Source organism: Odocoileus virginianus, unplaced genomic scaffold, assembly GCF_023699985.2.
Source record: "Odocoileus virginianus isolate 20LAN1187 ecotype Illinois unplaced genomic scaffold, Ovbor_1.2 Unplaced_Contig_79, whole genome shotgun sequence".
NCBI classification, from domain to species: Eukaryota; Metazoa; Chordata; class Mammalia; order Artiodactyla; family Cervidae; genus Odocoileus; species Odocoileus virginianus.
The window spans coordinates 22,416-28,415 of NW_027224396.1; the positions used below are offsets into that span (position 1 = coordinate 22,416).

Genomic DNA, 6,000 nt, shown 5'->3' on the forward strand with positions numbered 1-6,000 from the left:
AAATATTTATATAATAAAGATCAAGAGAAGCTTTATTTATACATTTAAAGATACAATGCAGGGCTTCAGAAAATGAAGTCCATGTAAGAATGAAGCTGGTTAAGAAATTCTCAAAAAAATAGAATTTCATCTTGCTAAAATCTTATCTCTCTCTTCTGGTTCTCCAGTCCAATCTCTTCTTTTTCTGTTTGTGTCGCTTTTTCACCTTTTCTTTCTCTATGCTCTTTTGCCCCAGAGGCATAATCATCACAGTATAACAAAATTAATATTGGAGGGTCAAATGTTTTCTGTAAAGAAATGAGAGAATTATCTTAATTCAAAAGTGAAAATATTTATATTGAAATACAGTGGATTTACAATATCATATTACTCCATTGTATACAGAATGATAATTTAGTTTTTACAAATTATACTCCTTTGAAAGATGTTACAAGATAGCTATAAAACCCTATGCTGCACAAAATATTCTTGCTGCATATGTATTTTACACATAGTAGTTTGTATCTCAGTATCCATACCATAATCATATCTTGCCCCTACCCTCTTCCTGCCCCCTGCTGCTAACCAGTAGTTTCTTTTCGATACCTGTGGGGTCTGTTTTTTGTTTTGCTATGTACTTGTATAATGTAATTGTTAGATTCTCCACATAAGTGATATCATACAAGTTTATCTTTCTCTGACTTATTTCACTAAGTATAATAATCTCTAGTCCATTCAATATTGCTACAAATGGTGTATTCTGCAGCCATGAAAAATAGTGAAATTCTGCCATTTGCAGCAACATATTGCATTTAGAGAGTATGTTGGAAAGCTTTTTCTATGTCTATTGAGATGAAAGTTAGATTTTTATTCTTCAACTTGTAATGTGGTATGTTGCACTTTAACAATAATCTTAATTGTCTATTTCTTTCTTATTCTGTCTGAAAAGCCAAGTTTAATTCTCAAAATTGCTGTAACTGTAGAGTAATATGATCAGGTCAAAGCTATGATTAATCTGATATCTCACACTTCAACTGTTCCATGTGAAACATACTCATAAGAGGACTGGTGGAAAATGTAAAGTAAGGAGTCGACTTCAGGATGAAATGAGAATGTAGTTTGCTGATATAACTAAGAAGGACTCTTTGATTGGGTTACTGGGAAAGTGAGTGGAGGAAATTCCGGGGCATGAGATATGAGAATATCAACTTTCTTATGTTGCATTGTCAACAGTGAAGGTTCTGTCTTTTGGAGAGAAACTTCCAATATCTGGGGATAAGACAGCTCTGATTCTTAGCACAATATTAAGAAGCAATAGAGTATAACAGTTATAATTTAGCCCCTGGTTAAAACCTATGACAGTACTCCAAAACAGATAAAATAAATATTCTTTTCTTTGCTTTGGCTTCTTGAGTGGAAATTTGCTGACAGGTCATACACACTTACACTAAAATAAGACCACATGAAACTGGAACTTCTGAGGGGAGTAATGGCATGTTAGAAAGAGGAGTTGTGAGTGATGGAAAACATGGTAAGACATCATTTCCCTACATTATAATTGGATGACTTAATTAACTGTTAACAATATTTTTAACAATTAGATCAAAGGCAAACTCAATATTACTTAGGGAGGAACATAGAAAATAGGAATTATTTACATCTAAAATATCTTCAAGTTATTTCATCTTCATTCAACTGGGAAATCTGATTCTTCATGGATAAATATGCCTTTTTTCATAATTTATGTGTGATTAAAACTTTATGAGATGATTACAAAATGTTTCCTAAAATTTATTCAATATATATTTTCTGAATGTGGAAATGGGGAATGGACAAGGAATATTTATATTCCCCCTGCACCATTACCTCCCAAATATTAAGTTTAATAAAATTTCTCATTGTTCTTTCCTAAGTATCTCTGACTGTGTTGTAGAGCCACTGTCGTATTTATGTACTAAACTTCAAATTTTTTTCAGAGTTAAGAGAAATATTTCCCTCACTTGCCCCTTTCACCTTAATATTAATCACATACAGCATCATTTTCAAGAGTGACTTCCCAAAGCAAGAAATTTCAATATTAAAGATTACATCTTACATGTAATTTCAATGATTATTTATTTATTTATTTATTTTTTAAATATCAGTTAATGAAAAGCACCTCAAAATGGCCTGAGTGTATATTAATTGAGGTTATATGGATGGTTTCCTAGACATAATGACTTGGACTCACTGAGAATAATAACTTAAAATTATATTGTGAGACTACCTAAGTGGTTCTTATGTACTACCATTTTAAATTAATTGTTATATCAACTTTCAGTCCAGAATACTATTCCAGCACACAAGACCCTTCATGTTGTTACCACCATTAAAAAAATACATTAAGTATTAGCTTAAACAATTTTATTAAATTTATTTTTAATTGGAGGATGGTTGCTTTACAATATTGTGTTTTTTTGAATTGTTTAAGAAAAAAGCCTTTTCTTTTACTGAGTGCTAGGTATTTCTAATATTATATATTTACTGAACCATGAGATATTGGTTACATTATTACTACTTTACATGTAGAGAATTGGAGACAAAAAATTTAAATACTCTGTTCAGTGTTCCCTGTGGTGTATGTGGTGAAGCCTTGATTGAACAGGGTGAATATCTCAAAATCCTGGTCTAAGCATTGCATATACTAATTCTCTAAATGTATGTGGTTCTCTAAAACTTCTCTGTTATTTGCATATACTTCTGTCTCAGTATACTGTCCTTCTGTATATATTTAATGACAGCATAGTTAGCATAACTTTCACTGTCTCCTGAAATCCCTTCCTGAACTCCAAGATTACTCAGAAGCCACCCAATATGCCCCTTAATACTTTTGGCAATATTTGTTGCAACACTAATTATATACTGGACAGCAATACAGAGCCATTTTGTTTTGTTTTATAAAAGAAGCTTCTTAAAGAAAAGATTGAGCTACTCACAGTATTGGACATAAGATAGATACATGATAAATATATCTTTAATTAATAAATTACACACAGCAAGATACACTTAAACAGAAAAAAAATATATAAGTCGGGGGGGGGAGTGTTAGTTGCTCAGTCATGTCTGACTCTTTGTGACCCCATGGACTATAGGCCTGCCAGGCTCCTCTGTCCATGGGATTTTCCAGGCAAAAATACTGGAATGGGTTGCCATTTCCTTCTCCAGGGGATCTTCCCAACCCAGGGATTGAACCTACATCTCCTGCATTGCAGGCAGGTTCTTTACCATCTGAGCCACTCTCAGAGCCTCACACTTACACAAAGCATATTTTATTCAAAGTCATGATTTTTAGACACTGGTAAGCCATATACCTAGATAGCATATTAAAAAGCAGAGACATTACTTTGCCAACAAAGGTCTGTCTAGTCAAGGCTATGGTTTTTCCAGTGGTCATGTATGGATGTGAGAGTTGGACTGTGAAGAAAGCTGAGTGCCAAAAAATTGATGCTTTTGAACTGTGGTGTTGGAGAAGACTCTTGAGAGTCCCTTGGACTGCAAGGAGATCCAACCAGTGTATCCTGAAGGAGATCAGTCCTGGGTGTTCATTGGAAGCTGAAACTCCAGTACTTTGGCCACCTCATGCAAAGAGTTGACTCATTGGAAAAGACCCTGATGCTGGGAGGGATTGGGGGCAGGAGGAGAAGGGGATGACAGAGGATGAGATGGTTGGATGGCATCACTGACTTGATGGACATGGGTTTGAGTAAACTCCGGGAGTTGGTGATGGACAGGGAGGCCTGGCATGCTGCGATTCATGGGGTCGCAAAGAGTCGGACACGACTGAGAGACTGAAGTGACTGACTGACTGAAGCCATAAGGAGATGATATTTAAAACTTGAATTACAGACTTGAGAAAGTAAATTATTATAGCAGGGTGAAATGTTTTCATTAGAAAGAATAAAGTACAAGGGTGAAGCTGAGCTATAAGATTCTTGAAGAGAATGTCGTCTATGAAATAAGTAATGAAGTAGGAAAATGTGACCAGAACAAATTCATGAAACATATTTTTTTTTGTTGTTGTTGTGATGATATTATGACTTGTGGCCTTTAAATAAATGCTTTTTTGAAAAACACAGCATCTTTTGTGACCTGTCCCAGAAGGGTTCTTTCACCTGTTGGTTCCTTAGGGTGCAAATGAAAGGATTTAGTAAAGGGGTAACTGAAGTGTACAACAAAGCTACATCTTTGGATACAGTTACCGGTTCTCTTGCAGATGGTTTTTCATACATAAAGATACAGCTTCCATATGTCAGGGAGACAATAGTCATGTGGGAAGTACAGGTGGAAAAAGCTTTGGGTCTTTGCTGTGCTGAAGGGAATTTCAGAATGGTCTTAATGATGTAAGTGTTAGAAAGAATCACTAATACCAATGTGACCCCAGGTGTTACCATAGCTAAGATAAAAGACATCAATTCCAGAACAAGTGTATCTGTGCAGGATATCTGCAGGATAGGAGAAATTTCACACATAAAGTGATCAATTACTTTGGAAGCACAGAAATCCAGCTAGAGTCCCATGATAAATGGAGGAAAGATAATTAGGTATCCAGTTACCCAAGAGCTGAATACAAGCTGATAACAAACTTTGCTGTTCATGATGACTGGGTAATGTAGCAGTTTGCAGATAGCAACATAGCGGTCATAGGACATGGAAGCCAGAAAGTAATACTCTGTAACTCCCAATAAAAGGAAGAAGAATAATTGAGCTGCACAATTATTATATGAAATGGTTTTTTCTTAGTCACCATGGTGACCAGTTATCTGGGAATACATACCATTGTGAATATGATTTCTAAAAATGAGAAACTACGAAGAAAGGAATACATTGAAGTTTTGAGGCGAATATCCAGCAGGGTGAGGAGGATAATGATTACATTCCCTGTCAGGCTCAATGTGTAACTGAGAAAGAGAAACACGAAAATCAGTTTGTAATTGTGGGTCATCAGTCAATCCCAAGAGACTGAATTCTATTTCCACTGATAGGTTCTTCATTTCTCTTTTTAGCCTTATCAAATCTACGTAAGAAAGAAGACAAAAAATTGCACATGTATAAAAGAATATAACAGTATAAATAAACATCTTAACATATAAATGTATAATTTTTTATGTAAACCAAAATATATAAAAAATTAGCAAAAAAGTATATAAATTCACCTAATATATATATTTAAATATATATATTATATTATATATATATATATGAAGTAAATAGATTTCTGTTAACTAAATATATATTTTACTGAATATATATTATCATGTATATATTAAAACTAAAGAAGAAAAAGGTATATATTTTCCATTTTGTCTAGTTAAAAGTGATTTCTCCAGTCTGAAAATGCCAATGATAGCATGCTACACTCAATTTAAAATTTTCCCATACATTACTTTTCTTCATTATAATATTCCTCACAATCTTTCAAGGTTCCCTTATGCCTCAGCTGGTAAAGAATCCACCTGCAATGTGGGAGACCTGGGTTCGATCCCTGGGTTGGGAAGATCCCCTGGAGAAGGGAAAGACTACCCACTCCAGTATTCTGGCCTGGAGAATTCCATGGACTGTATAGTTCATGGGGTTGCAAAGAGTTAGACACGACTAAGCCACTTTCACTTCACTTCACTTCTTCACATTTTTTAATCTGGAACTTAAAAAAAAATTTTTTTTTTTGGTTTATGTGCTTTCAGGCTCATCCCTTAAAAATTGATTCTACTCTGCACATATAATTTAAATAAAAATACACCAGTTATTTTAAATGTTTTTTCCTTTCATTTTTATATAACATCTGCAAAGGCAAAAAGTTGGTTTGTCTTTGTAGAATGAGCATCAAGGTGCTTTTTCAAAACTAGCCTTTCTAGTTATATTACAATTCCTGTGATGGTAAATGACTAAGGCAACACGGATTTCTAATAATTAAAGATCTAGTATAACAGTTTTGAAATCTCTGCAGTATGTGTATGCTGTTATTATATCAATTTTCTTAACTGG

General features: G+C 34.1%; 1 pseudogene; it reads right to left on the reverse strand.

The window, feature by feature from the left end:
* Positions 1 to 4,049: 4,049 nt before the first annotated feature.
* LOC139034248 (olfactory receptor 6C6-like) lies at positions 4,050 to 5,028 on the reverse strand (annotated as a pseudogene).
* Between the last annotated feature and the right edge of the window lie 972 nt (positions 5,029 to 6,000).